Here is a 16,325-nt window from a genome sequence, read left to right on the forward strand (position 1 = left end):
GACCCTCAACAGGCAAAACAGCATGAAACACCACATATACCAACCTTTGGCACAATAGAGTACAGGTATGGCATTGATTTGAGTAACCCGGAGATAATTTAGAGGAACCGGGAATATTGAACAAAAAACGTGCTTGGACACCCAGTACAGGTCGTTCTCCTTCAGCCTTTTTATAAGATGGCCCATGACCCTCAACAGGCACAACAGCATGAAACACCACATATGCCATCCTTTTGCACAATAGAGTACAGGTATGGCATTGATTTGAGGAACCCGGAGATAATTTAGAGGAACCGGGAATATTGAACAAAAAACGTGCTTGGACACCCAGTACAGGTCGTTCTCCTTCAGCCTTTTTATAAGATGGCCCACGACCCTCAACAGGCAAAACAGCATGAAACACCACATATACCAACCTTTGGCACAATAGAGTACAGGTATGGCATTGATTTGAGTAACCCGGAGATAATTTAGAGGAACCGGGAATATTGAACAAAAAACGTGCTTGGACACCCAGTACAGATGGTTCTCCTTCAGCCTTTTTATACGATGGCCCACGACCCAAAACAGGCACAACAGCATGAAACACCACATATGCCATCCTTTTGCACAATAGAGTACAGGTATGGCATTGATTTGAGGAACCCGGAGATAATTTAGAGGAACCGGGAATATTGAACAAAAAACGTGCTTGGACACCCAGTACAGGTCGTTCTCCTTCAGCCTTTTTATACGATGGCCCACGACCCAAAATAGGCACAACAGCATGAAACACCACATATGCCATCCTTTTGCACAATAGAGTACAGGTATGGAATTGATTTGAGGAACCCGGAGATAATTTAGAGGAACCGGGAATATTGAACAAAAAACGTGCTTGGACACCCAGTACAGGTCGTTCTCCTTCAGCCTTTTTATAAGATGGCCCACGACCCAAAACAGGCACAACAGCATGAAACACCACATATGCCATCCTTTTGCACAATAGAGTACAGGTATGGCATTGATTTGAGGAACCCGGAGATAATTTAGAGGAACCGGGAATATTGAAAAAAAAAAAACGTGCTTGGACACCCAGTACCGGTCGTTATCCTTAAGCCTTTTTATAAGATGGCCCACGACCCTCAACAGGTACAACAGCATGAAACACCACATATGCCGTCCTTTTGCACAATAGAGTACAGGTATGGCATTGATTTGAGGAACCCGGAGATAATTTAGAGGAACCGGGAATATTGAACAAAAAACGTGCTTGGACACCCAGTACAGGTTGTTCTCCTTCAGCCTTTTTATAAGATGTCCCACGACCCTCAACAGGCACAACAGCATGAAACACTGCATATGCCATCCTTTTGAACAATAGAGTACAGGTATGGCATTGATTTGAGGAACCCGGAGATAATTTAGAGGAACCATGAATATTGAACAAAAAACGTGCTTGGACACCCAGTACAGGTCGTTCTCCTTCAGCCTTTTTATACAATGGCCCACGACCCTCAACAGGCACAACAGCATGAAACACCACATATGCCATCCTTTTGCACAATAGAGTATGGCATTGATTTGAGGAACCCGGAGATAATTTAGAGAAACTGGGAATATTGAACAAAAAACGTGCTTGGACACCCAGTACAGGTCATTCTCCTTCAGCCTTTTTATACAATGGCCCACGACCCTCAACAGGCACAACAGCATGAAACACCACATATGCCATCCTTTTGCACAATAGAGTACAGGTATGGCATTGATTTGAGGAACCCGGAGATAATTTAGAGGAACCGGGAATATTGAACAAAAAATGTGCTTGGACACCCAGTACAGGTTGTTCTCCTTCAGCCTTTTTATACGATGGCCCACAACCCTCAACAGGCACAGTAGCATGAAACACCACATATGCCATCCTTTTGCACAATAGATTACAGGTATGGCATTGATTTGAGGAACCCGGAGATAATTTAGAGGAACTGGGAATATTGAACAAAAAACGTGCTTGGACACCCAGTACAGGTCGTTCTCCTTCAGCCTTTTTATAAGATGGCCCACGATCCTCAACAGGCACAACAGCATGAAACACCACATATGCCATCCTTTTGCACAATAGAGTACAGGTATGGCATTGATTTGAGGAACCCGGAGATAATTTAGAGGAACCGGGAATATTGAACAAAAAACGTGCTTGGACACCCAGTACAGGTTGTTCTCCTTCAGCCTTTTTATACGATGGCCCACGACCCTCAACAGGCACAACAGCATGAAACACCACATATGCCATCCTTTTGCACAATAGAGTACAGGTATGGCATTGATTTGAGGAACCCGGAGATAATTTAGAGGAACTGGGAATATTGAACAAAAAACGTGCTTGGACACCCAGTACAGGTTGTTCTCCTTCAGCCTTTTTATACGATGGCCCATGACCCTCAACAGGCACAACAGCATGAAACACCACATATGCCATCCTTTTGCACAATAGATTACAGGTATGGCATTGATTTGCTGCCCCTTCTACGACTAGTGCAGCTCCTATTGCTCAGAATGTGCCTTCCATTCCTACAGGCATACTTAAGAATAAATATACATATGCCCCTGTTCCTGAAAATGTACCCATAGTGAGACAAAAAGAGCAACACTCACAAGAATACACTAACAGTCAATACATTACAACAAATATGCCTATTGTCCCCCCTATTGTGGCAACACCCAGTACAAGCCTAGCCTCCAATGATCTAGAACAGGTTTTTCCACAGGCCCTGGATCAAACACACAATGGAGGGTCGACCAAAGTGGGTCAGGCCAGATACCCACGCAGGGGGAACAAACCACTGAGCAAATACAAATGATTACCAATGTCATCAATCTTTCATCTGTCAACTTAACATCACAACAACACTCTGTTTTAGCCTTAGGTTTAGGTTTTTCACCCACAAGCAATTTTAATCTTTTTCAAACACTCATAGATGTAAATCGCCTCATTAGAAATCTGACCTTGAAAAAACATTTCAACAGTACACACACCATGTCAGATGAGCGAGCTACACCTATACCCTCTATGACTAACAACATTAGTGACTTTGCATAAATGTGTGACGTAGTTACCCTACAGTCCCTAGCCACTGAGTCTCGTACAGATACAGATTCCACAAATATAGGTACCACACTCATGGAAAAATCCAATTTCTATCCTATAATGAGTAGAGGCCAAATACTAGAGACATACCAACATAGAGTTGAGATGGACTTAATCAAACTTCAAAAGGAGACCAAAAAAGTCAAACAAAATCTTACACTCAAACAGAAGGATGCCCTAGCTCAACTTAGGGGCAATAATCAGATAGTGATACGCCCCGCCGATAAAGGCGGGGCGGTAGTCGTAATGAATAGGAATGATTACATTGCAGAGGCTAAACGTCAACTACTCAACATAGATGACTATGAAAAGCTCCATAGAGATCCTACTAATATCTTCAAATCTCAATTGAAACACATTTTGGACGATGGTAGGGAACAGGGTTTCCTAGATGATAAGACTGTCAAATATCTAGATGTACAATTTCCCAGGACTCCCTGTTTCCACCATTTTCCAAAAGTTCACAAAAGTATCACACAAGTACAAGGTAGACCCATTGTGAGTGGGATCGACTCCCTTTTGGAGCACCTCTCGCAATGGGTTGACTCTATTTTACAACCCATGGTATTATCCTTGGTGTCATATGTTCGTGACACTAAGCATATAATCAATATTCTGGAGACGTTCGAATGGAAGGATGAATACGCATGGTTAACCATAGATGCAGTAGCCCTTTATTCATCTATACCCCACACGCAGGGCCTGCAAGCTGTTTCTTCTTTCCTCCAGAATCACAGTGATCTTTCCCCAGAGTTTCAGAATTACGTGATCACGGTAATTGAGTTCCTTCTGACACACAACTTCTTTAGGTTTGAGGGGGAGTTCTATCTCCAGAGATGTGGCACAGCCATGGGAGCCAAGTTTGCTCCCTCGTACGCCAACCTATATTTAGGTTGGTGGGAGCTGTGCCACATCTTTGGAGATGGTAATCCTTTCAAACAGGACATCAAATTCTACAGTAGGTACATTGATGACCTCCTCCTGGTATGGTCAGGCAGTCAGTCAGATGTGCCACTCTTTTTAGAATTTCTGAATTCTAATGATTTGAATTTAAAATTCACCTATGAGTTACATAACACGCATATTAACTATTTGGATCTCACTCTTACAGGTGCCCAGGATAGTGGAGTTTCCATGAGTGTTTATCGTAAACCTATTTCTGGGAATACCCTGTTGCATGGCAACAGCAGTCATCCCATACAAATGAGATTCGCTGTTGCAAAAGGACAATTCACTAGACTAAAGAGAAACTGTTCTGACAGATCTACCTATGATAAGGAAGCTGACTCCTTGTCAGAAAGACTACGTGAAAGAGGGTACCCTTCACATGATGTTATAAGGGCCAAAAGGTCCCTTGAACACATAGATAGGAAGACGCTCTTACAAGACAAACCAAGGTATGACAGGTCTAAATCTCCTCAAGGAGTGTACTTTGTCACACAATTCAGTACAGAGTACAACAAAATATGCAGCATAGTGAAAAAACACTTCGCTCTACTTGCTGCAGATGACAAACTAGTGACTACAGTTGAGAAAGGGCTTAAATGTTCCTATAGAAAAAGTAATACCCTAGGGGGTATTCTAGCACCTACAGAACTTAAAAAGATTGAGACTAACCAAAGCTCGTGGTTGAGACACTGCGGGATGTACAAGTGTGGCAGCAGACGTTGTAAACCCTGTGACTTTGTCCAGGTCACAAACAATTTTACGTCTTATACCACTGGCCAAACTTTTGACATCAAGACTTGTCTCAACTGCACAGCCAGCAATGTCATATATCTCATTTCCTGCACCCAATGTCACCTGCAATATGTAGGACTTACCTCTAGGGACATTATCTCAAGACTTAGAGAACATTTGTCATCTTTCAACATAGGAAAGGCCACTACACCTTTGGTACTCCATTTCTATGGCAAACATGGCACTAACCTTAGCTCATTGAGATGGTGCATCATTGAAAAAGTTGTTCTGCCTAGTAGAGGTGGAAATCTTAGCAAATTACTGGCCAAGAGAGAGGCATTCTGGATGTTTAAACTTGACACCAGAATACCTAAAGGACTCAACTCCAGGTATGATCTAATAAATTACTGGGAATAATACCAGTCCTCTGTTATCTCTCCTGGGTTTAGTTGTTTCCCCCTAGGTAGCCTTTTTGCTCGTGGATCTAAATCCACCATTTTTAGATTCAACTAAACTAGGTTAAGATGTAGATTATGTGTTTAGTTTACATAAATTGTGAGCCTTTTGAATCTCACCTCTTGTTTTGTGAATATAGTTTATAGTTTATACTTTATACTCTGCACAATGTTCACTTCAGGAGTACCTTATTTCTATGACAATTATTTTCTTTCTCTTTTTTTCATTTACAGACTTATTAGATATTGACACAAATTCTGTATAAAATAATTTGTTGACATTTATTGCATATTACTTTTTAGCATCCTTAGTGCATTTGTCATTTCCCCTTATTTTTCATATAACCGGTGTCCTGTTTTTACTATATCTCATCTGCGTTTACTATTTAGACCCTATTTGTACTTTGTACTTTTGCACAATATGGTTTTTCTTTTCTTTACTTATTCACAGTATATTTCTCAGTTGTAGATATTGTTATTCGCTATTTTCTAGTACTATATATACGTTATGACACTTCCAAGAGGGCGGGTTGCTTTTCTTTTAAACTTTCCTTTTAACCAATGAGAATCAACCTAAGGTGTTAAGTTCACCTGTCAGGCCCAGCACCTGTATGCTATGATTAAGGCTTTACAGCCGAAACGCGTAAGCCCTGGTGCTGCGCCTGCAATCGTGTCTACCTGTTTCTCCATGCTTTTGCTGTTTTTATGAAGATTCAATAAAATTGTTACATTTTATCGGAGCATCCAGTACTCTTTTTTCTGATGTCCTCAACTCCAGGCCCACTGGTTTGCTACCGCATTTGAGCTCCTCCAGTCCCTCTTTGTTACTGCCCTACCCCCCAAGTTGCCGCTGTTGCAGACTGGATTTGCTGCATATCGGATCTCTTGAATCCCTCCGATATATTCACACGGAGGTGGATACGGAGGTGAACGCCGACCGAGACGCTGCTCCTCGGAAGTATACACAGACTTGGAACCAGCTACTGATCGCACAGCGACTTCATCACACATCGCTCAGCACGAGCCAACTGACAGAAGTTCGTTCTCTGAGAGCTGAGGAACCACCAGTTTGAGGTGAGTCTGGCGTATAGATATGACATGCCAGTGTTCCCATTGTCTCCGACGAATCTGCAAATCTATTAAGTGCTGAACCTTGCTTGTACTCAAGTGTGCATATCAAGTGACTATATTTATTTTCACTGTTTGGGGCATTTGGGCAGTTTCAAAGCGCAACGACTATTGCTGTAAATAACATACACGCTAGTGTGGTTCACCTGACTGCTTTCCCTCTACTGTTCATATTGATTTGAGGAACCCAGAGATAATTTAGAGGAACCGGGAATATTGAACAAAAAATGTGCTTGGACACCCAGTACAGGTCGTTCTCCTTCAGCCTTTTTATAAGATGGCCCACGACCCTCAACAGGCAAAACAGCATGAAACACCACATATGCCATCCTTTTGCACAATAGAGTACAGATATGGCATTGATTTGAGGAACCCGGAGATAATTTAGAGGAACCGGGAATATTGAACAAAAAACGTGCTTGGACACCCAGTACAGGTTGTTCTCCTTCAGCCTTTTTATACGATGGCCCACGACCCTCAACAGGCACAACAGCATGAAAAACCACATATGCCATCCTTTTGCACAATAGATTACAGGTATGGCATTGATTTGAGGAACCCGGAGATAATTTAGAGGAACCAGAAATATTGAACAAAAAACGTGCTTGGACACCCAGTAAAGGTCGTTCTCCTTCAGCCTTTTTATACGATGGCCCTCGACCCAAAACAGGCACAACAGCATGAAACACCACATATGCCATCCTTTTGCACAATAGAGTACAGGTATGGCATTGATTTGAGGAACCCGGAGATAATTTAGAGGAACCGGGAATATTGAACAAAAAACGTGCTTGGACACCCAGTACAGGTTGTTCTCTTTCAGCCTTTTTATACGATGGCCCACGACCCTCAACAAGCACAACAGCATGAAAAACCACATATGCCATCCTTTTGCACAATAGATTACAGGTATGGCATTGATTTGAGGAACCCGGAGATAATTTAGAGGAACCAGAAATATTGAACAAAAAACGTGCTTGGACACCCAGTAAAGGTCGTTCTCCTTCAGCCTTTTTATACGATGGCCCTCGACCCAAAACGGGCACAACAGCATGAAACACCACATATGCCATCCTTTTGCACAATAGAGTACAGGTATGGCATTGATTTGAGGAACCCGGAGATAATTTAGAGGAACCGGGAATATTGAACAAAAAACGTGCTTGGACACCTAGTGCCGGTCGTTATCCTTCAGCCTTTTTATAAGATGGCCCACGACCCTCAACAGGCACAACAGCATGAAACACCACATATGCCATCCTTTTGCACAATAGAGTACAGGTATGGCATTGATTTGAGGAACCCGGAGATAATTTAGAGGAACCGGGAATATTGAACAAAAAACGTGCTTGGACACCTAGTGCCGGTCGTTATCCTTCAGCCTTTTTATACGATGGCCCATGACCCTCAACAGGCACAACAGCATAAAACACCACATATGCCATCCTTTTGCACAATAGAGTACAGGTATGGCATTGATTTGAGGAACCCGGAGATAATTTAGAGGAACCGGGAATATTGAACAAAAAACGTGCTTGGACACCCAGTACAGGTCGTTCTCCTTCAGCCTTTTTATACGATGGCCCATGACCCTCAACAGGCACAACAGCATGAAACACCACATATGCCATCCTTTTGCACAATAGAGTACAGGTATGGCATTGATTTGAGGAACCTGGAGATAATTTAGAGGAACCAGAAATATTGAACAAAAAACGTGCTTGGACACCCAGTAAAGCTCGTTCTCCTTCAGCCTTTTTATACGATGGCCCTCGACCCAAAACAGGCACAACAGCATGAAACACCACATATGCCATCCTTTTGCACAATAGAGTACAGGTATGGCATTGATTTGAGGAACCCAGAGATAATTTAGAGGAACCGGGAATATTGAACGAAAAACGTGCTTAGACACCCAGTACAGGTCGTTCTCCTTCAGCCTTTTTATAAGATGGCCCACAACCCAAAACAGGCACAACAGCATGAAACACCACATATGCCATCCTTTTGCACAATAGAGTACAGGTATGGCATTGATTTGAGGAACCCGGAGATAATTTAGAGGAACCGGGAATTTTGAACAAAAAACGTGCTTGGACACCCAGTGCCGGTCGTTATCCTTCAGCCTTTTTATAAGATGGCCCACGACCCTCAACAGGCACAACAGCATGAAACACCACATATGCCATCCTTTTGAACAATAGAGTACAGGTATGGCATTGATTTGAGGAACCCGGAGATAATTTAGAGGAACTGGGAATATTGAACAAAAAACGTGCTTGGACACCCAGTACAGGTCGTTCTCCTTCAGCCTTTTTATACGATGGCCCATGACCCTCAACAGGCACAACAGCATAAAACACCACATATGCCATCCTTTTGCACAATAGAGTACAGGTATGGCATTGATTTGAGGAACCCGGAGATAATTTAGAGGAACCGGGAATATTGAACAAAAAACATGCTTGGAAACCCAGTACAGGTCGTTCTCCTTCAGCCTTTTTATAAGATGGCCCACGACCCTCAACAGGCACAACAGCATGAAACACCACATATGCCATCCTTTTTCACAATAGATTACAGGTATGGCATTGATTTGAGGAAACCGGAGATAATTTAGAGGAACCGGGAATATTGAACAAAAAACGCGCTTGGACTCCCAGTACAGGTCGTTCTCCTTCAGCCTTTTTATAAGATGGCCCACGACCCTCAACAGGCACAACGGCATGAAACACCACATAAGCCATCCTTTTGCACAATAGAGTACAGGTATGGTATTGATTTGAGGAACCTGGAGATAATTTAGAGGAACCAGAAATATTGAACAAAAAACGTGCTTGGACACCCAGTAAAGGTCGTTCTCCTTCAGCCTTTTTATACGATGGCCCTCGACCCAAAACAGGCACAACAGCATGAAACACCACATATGCCATCCTTTTGCACAATAGAGTACAGGTATGGCATTGATTTGAGGAACCCGGAGATAATTTAGAGGAACCGGGAATATTGAACAAAAAACGTGCTTAGACACCCAGTACAGGTCGTTCTCCTTCAGCCTTTTTATAAGATGGCCCACGACCCAAAACAGGCACAACAGCATGAAACACCACATATGCCATCCTTTTGCACAATAGAGTACTGGTATGGCATTGATTTGAGGAACCCGGAGATAATTTAGAGGAACCGGGAATATTGAACAAAAAACGTGCTTGGACACCCAGTACCGGTCGTTATCCTTCAGCCTTTTTATAAGATGGCCCACGACCCTCAACAGGCACAACAGCATGAAACACCACATATGCCATCCTTTTGCACAATAGAGTACAGGTATGGCATTGATTTGAGGAACCCGGAGATAATTTAGAGGAACCGGGAATATTGAACAAAAAACGTGCTTGGACACCCAGTACAGGTCGTTCTCCTTCAGCCTTTTTATATGATGGCCCACGACCCTCAACAGGCACAACAGCATGAAACACCACATATGCCATCCTTTTGAACAATAGATTACAGGTATGGCATCGATGGAACCCAGAGATAATTTTTCGGAACCGTGAGATGGAAAAAGATGCTTGGTCGGTCCTCCTACTTCAAATTTGGGGCACTGCGCGTGCAATGTACTGTGCCACCAGATATGAGTGGTGTGTTAAGTAGTACTATTCTTAATAGTTTAATCACTGTTATGTGCCTTTTTTTTTGCTTTGAGTTTTGTAGCCACAGTGCAGCAGCAGAGGCCAGAAACATTAGGCATGTACAAATGCCTTAAAAATTTGGTATTGTTGCAGCTGCTGCTGTAGCAGCGGCCAGAAAAATTGATGTTTGTAAAACAGTTAGAAAGTGCCCTAAAACCTTGCGGCTTGAACACTAGTTGTTGGCGGATAAGTCACGCAAGTCATCCTGCATTATAAGAAAAAAAAAGCCAGCGTGTGTACCATTTGTAGCCCAAGGCAGCTCATCTCATCATCAGGCCTTTTTTACTCAAATGTATCGCCCATTGTCAGTCCCTTCGGGATCCATCCCTCATTCATTTTAATAAAGGTGAGATCATCAAGACTTTTTTGACCTAGGCGACATTTCTTCTCAGTGACAAAACCTCCTGCTGCACTGAAGGTCCTTTCGGACAGGACACTTGAAGCGGGGCAGGCCAGAAGTTCAGTTGCAAATTGGGATAGCTCAGGCCACAGGTCAAGCCTGCACACCCAGTAGTCAAGGGGTCCATCCGCAGTTAATGCTAGGTAGTCTGCTACCTGTCGGTTGAGTCTTTCTCTGAGGCTGGATCCCGAAAGGCTCTGGCGATGCATAGGAGTTAAAAAGGTCCGCATGTCCTCCATCAACAACACGTCAGGAAAGCGTCCTGTCCTTGCCACCGTGGTCATGGGAGGAGGAGGATTACTTTCATCTCTTCCCCTGTTAGATTCCCGTTGTGCTGTGACATCACCCTTATACGCTGTGTAAAGCATATTTTTAAATTTATTTTTTAAATGCTCCATCCTTTCCGACTTGCGGGAATTTGATAACATTTCAGGCACTTTATGCTTATACCGGGGGTCTAGTAGTGTGGACACCCAGTACAGGTCGTTCTCCTTCAGCTTTTTTATACGAGGGTCCCTCAACAGGCACGACAGCATGAAAGACCCCATTTGCACAAGGTTGGATGCCGAGCTAATCATGTCCCGTTCCTCGTCCTCACTGATGTCACTGAGGTTATCTTCTTCCCCCCAGCCACGTACAACACCACGGGTACCAGATAGGTGACAACAACGAGCACCCTGGGATGCCTGTTGTGCTTGGTCTTCCTCCTCCTCCTCCTCCTCCTCAAAGCCACATTCCTCCTCTGACTCCTCTTCCTCACAATCCTCTTCCTGCGTTTCCGCAGGTCCAGCAAGCGATGCTGATAAGGCTGTTTCTGGTGGTGATGGACACCATTACTCTTCCTCTTCACGCTCATCTACGGCCTGATCCAGCACTCTTCGCAGGGCACGCTCCAGGAAGAAAACAAATGGTATGATGTCGCTGATGGTGCCTTCGGTGTGACTGACAAGGTTTGTCACCTCCTCAAAAGGACGCATGAGCCTACAGGCATTGCGCATGAGCATCCAGTAATTTGGCAAAAAAATCCCCAGCTCCCCAGAGGCTGTCCTAGCACCCCGGTCATACATATACTCATTAACAGCTTTTTCTTGTTGGAGCAGGCGGTCGAACATTAGGAGTGTTGAATTCCACCGTGTCGGGCTGACGCAAATCAAGCGCCTCACTGGCAGGTTGTTTCGACGCTGGATATCAGACAAGTGCGCCATGGCAGTGTAGGAACGCCTGAAATGGCTACACACCTTCCTGGCCTGCTTCAGGACGTCCTGTAAGCCTGGGTACTTATGCACAAAGCGTTGTACAATCAGATTACACACATGTGCCATGCACGGCACATGTGTCAACTTGCCCAATTTCAATGCCGCCACCAAATTACTTCCATTGTCAGAAACAACCTTGCCAATCTCCAGTTGGTGCGGAGTCAGCCACTGATCCACCTGTGCGTTCAGGGCGGACAGGAGTGCTGGTGCGGTGTGACTCTCCGCTTTCAGGCAAGTCAACCCCAAGATGGCGTGACACTGCCGTATCCGGGATGTTGAATAGTACCTGGGGGGGTGCCGTTGATGTGGAGCAAGACACAGAAGCAGAAGAGGACTCAGCCGAGGAAGAGGTTATGGAAGAGGATGGAGTAGGAGGAGTAGAGGAGGTAGCAGCAGGCCTGCCTGCAAGTCGTGGCGGTGTCACCAACTCCTCTACAGAGCCACGCATTCCATGCTTGTCAGACATCAGCAGGTTTACCCAATGCGCAGTGTAGGTGATATACCTGCCCTGACCATGCTTTGCAGACCAGCTATCAGTGGTCATATGGACCCTTGCCCCAACGCTGTGTGCCAGACATGCCATTACTTCCTTTCGCACAATCGAGTACAGGTTTGGGATTGCCTTTCGTGAAAAGAAATTTTTGCCAGGTACCTTCCACTGCGGTGTCCCAATAGATACAAATTTTTTGAAAGCATCAGACTCCACCAGCTTGTATGGTAAAAGCTGGCGAGCTAAGAGTTCAGACAAGCCAGCTGTCAGACGCCGGGCAAGGGGGTGACTTGGTAACATTGGCTTCTTACGCTCAAACATGTCCTTGACAGACACCTGACTGTGGGCAGATGAGCAGGAACTGCTCCGGAAGAGAGACGGATTGGCGGATGGTTGAGAGGGGGAAAGGAGCACAGCAGTGGTTGACGTGGCTGAAGATGCTGGAGCAGGAGGAGGATGGCGGCTTTGAGTTTGTGTGCTGCTTCTACTCATGTGTTCTTCCCTTCGGTGTTTGTGATGTGAGACCATGTGACTTCGCAAAGCAGTTGTACCTAGATGGGTGTTGGACTTCCCACGACTCAGTTTCTTTTGGCACAGGTTGCAAATGGCATCGCTGTTGTCAGAGGCAGACACACAAAAAAAATGCCACACTGCTGAGCTCTGCGATGACGGCATTCTGGTGGTGGCAACAGCATGTGTTGATTGGCGTCGGCGTGCTGTCTGGCTGACCCCGGGTGCCGATGCATGCTGTCTGACTGTGCCACTAGCTCCTTGCGACGACCTCCCCCTGCTTCCAACTTGTCTCCTCCTCCTCCTCCTCTCTGTCTCCCCATCTGAACTTTCCCCCTCTTCTTCTTCTCTTCTAGCAGGCACCCACGTGACATCCACCGACACATCATCATCAACCGCTTCACTTGTATCTGACACATCAACAAAGGAAGCAGCAGCAGGTACAACATCATCATCATCACACCGTACCTTCATGTCTGTAATGCTGCCTGACTGAGACAAATCACTGTTATATACATCCTCTGTCAATGATGGTTGCACATCACTCATTTCTTCCAACTGATGTGTCAATAACTCCTCTGACAGATCAAGTGAAGCGGCTGTGGTGCTAGTGTTGGTGGTGGCGACAGGCGGGTGAGTGGCACTGGTCACTTGAGAGCACAGCTGGAGGTGGATGGTGCGTCAAGGTTAGGAGGACTAGGAGCGGAAGCTGTAGAAGATTGGGTGTCCTGTGTTAGCCATTCAACTAGGTCCTCCTCAGAACTTTTCGCGTCCCCCCTGGCACCTGGCCTCTGAACAATGTGCATATTTGTAGGGTCTAAAGGAATCACAGCACCATGACCACGACGGCACCTGCGGGGTGGCCTGCCTCTGCCTGTCATTTTTTTTAAATATACACTTACAATACTATTAAACAAATTATGAGTGGTGGCACTGGGCAAGTGGGCACAGTATACGCTGTGAGTCTGACACCAAAAAATAGACTGATGTTTCAAAGTCAAAACAGTTGATTTTTTAAATATTAAAAGTACTGTGACAACAAATATGATTGGTGGCACTAGTTGGCAAGTGGGAATGGGTGGCACACACGCTGGGAGGAAGGCAACTGCAATTAGATTACATTAGCTGAGTGATGCTTCACAGTCCAAAATTTTTTTTTTTTAAAAATTGACAATACTGTTAGAACAAATATGATTGGTGGCACTAGTTGGAAACGGCAAGTGGGCCTGGCACACACGCTGGCAGGCAGGCAAATGCAATTCAATGGCACTAGCAGACTGATGATTCACAGTAAAAAAGGTTTTTAGTTTAAATATTTTCAAACCTGTTAGAACAAATATGATTGGTGGCACTAGTTGGCTTGGCAAGTGGGCCTGGCACACACGCTGGGAGGAAGGCAACTGCAATTAGATTACACTTAATGACTGATGTTTTACAGTCAAGAAATTTTTTATTTTAAAAATTTACAATACTCTTAGAACAAATATGATTAGTGTAACTAGTTGGCAAGTGGGCCTGGCGCACATGCTGGCAGGCAGGCAACTGCCATTCAATGACACTAGCAGACTGATGATTCACAGTCAAAAAAGTTTTGATTTAAAATATTTTCAATGCTGTTACAACAAATATGATTGGTGGCACTAGTTGGCAAGTGGGCCTGGCACACACGCTGGCAGGCAGGCAGGCAACTGCCATTCAATGGTACTAGCAGACTGATGATTCACAGTCAAAAAAGTTTTGATTTAAAAACATAATTTATGCTTACCTGATAAATTCCTTTCTTCTGTAGTGTGATCAGTCCACGGGTCATCATTACTTCTGGGATATTACTCCTCCCCAACAGGAAGTGCAAGAGGATTCACCCAGCAGAGCTGCATATAGCTCCTCCCCTCTACGTCACTCCCAGTCATTCGACCAAGGACCAACGAGAAAGGAAAAGCCAAGGGTGAAGTGGTGACTGGAGTATAAATTAAAAAATATTTACCTGCCTTAAAAACAGGGCGGGCCGTGGACTGATCACACTACAGAAGAAAGGAATTTATCAGGTAAGCATAAATTATGTTTTCTTCTGTTAAGTGTGATCAGTCCACGGGTCATCATTACTTCTGGGATACCAATACCAAAGCAAAAGTACACGGATGACGGGAGGGATAGGCAGGCTCTTTATACAGAAGGAACCACTGCCTGAAGAACCTTTCTCCCAAAAATAGCCTCCGAGGAAGCAAAAGTGTCAAATTTGTAAAATTTGGAAAAAGTATGAAGCGAAGACCAAGTTGCAGCCTTGCAAATCTGCTCAACAGAGGCCTCATTCTTGAAGGCCCAAGTGGAAGCCACAGCTCTAGTAGAATGAGCTGTAATTCTTTCAGGAGGCTGCTGTCCAGCAGTCTCATAAGCTAAACGAATTATGCTACGAAGCCAAAAAGAAAGAGAGGTAGCAGAAGCCTTTTGACCTCTCCTCTGCCCAGAGTAAACGACAAACAGAGAAGACGTTTGTCGAAATTCCTTAGTTGCCTGTAAGTAAAATTTTAGAGCACGGACTACATCCAGGTTGTGCAGTAGACGTTCCTTCTTCGAAGAAGGATTTGGGCACAAAGAAGGAACAACAATCTCTTGATTGATATTCCTGTTAGTAACTACCTTAGGTAAGAACCCAGGTTTAGTACGCAGAACTACCTTATCCGAATGAAAAATCAAATAAGGAGAATCACAATGTAAGGCTGATAATTCAGAGACTCTTCGAGCCGAGGAAATAGCCATTAAAAATAGAACTTTCCAAGATAACAACTTTATATCAATGGAATGAAGGGGTTCAAACGGAACGCCCTGTAAAACATTAAGAACAAGGTTTAAACTCCATGGTGGAGCAACAGTTTTAAACACAGGCTTAATCCTGGCCAAAGCCTGACAAAAAGCCTGGACGTCAGGAACTTCTGACAGACGTTTGTGTAACAGAATGGACAGAGCTGAGATCTGTCCCTTTAATGAACTAGCAGATAAACCCTTTTCTAAACCTTCTTGTAGAAAAGACAATATCCTAGGAATCCTAACCTTACTCCAAGAGTAACCTTTGGATTCACACCAATATAGGTATTTACGCCATATCTTATGGTAAATCTTTCTGGTAACAGGCTTCCTAGCCTGTATTAAGGTATCAATAACTGACTCAGAAAACCCACGTCTTGATAAAATCAAGCGTTCAATTTCCAAGCAGTCAGCTTCAGAGAAGTTAGATTTTGATGTTTGAAGGGACCCTGTATCAGAAGGTCCTGTTTCAGAGGTAGAGACCAAGGTGGACAGGATGACATGTCCACCAGGTCTGCATACCAAGTCCTGCGTGGCCACGCAGGTGCTATTAGAATCACTGATGCTCTCTCTTGTTTGATTCTGGCAATCAATCGAGGAAGCATCGGGAAGGGTGGAAACACGTAAGTCCCAAGGTGCTGTCAGGGCATCTATCAGGACTGCTCCTGGATCCCTGGATCTGGACCTGTAACGAGGAAGCTTGGCGTTCTGTCGAGACGCCATGAGATCTATCTCTGGTTTGCCCCAACGTCGAAGTATTTGGGCAAAGACCTCCGGATGGAGTT

The sequence above is a fragment of the Bombina bombina genome, chromosome 1 (assembly GCF_027579735.1).
Source record: "Bombina bombina isolate aBomBom1 chromosome 1, aBomBom1.pri, whole genome shotgun sequence".
NCBI lineage: Eukaryota > Metazoa > Chordata > Amphibia > Anura > Bombinatoridae > Bombina > Bombina bombina.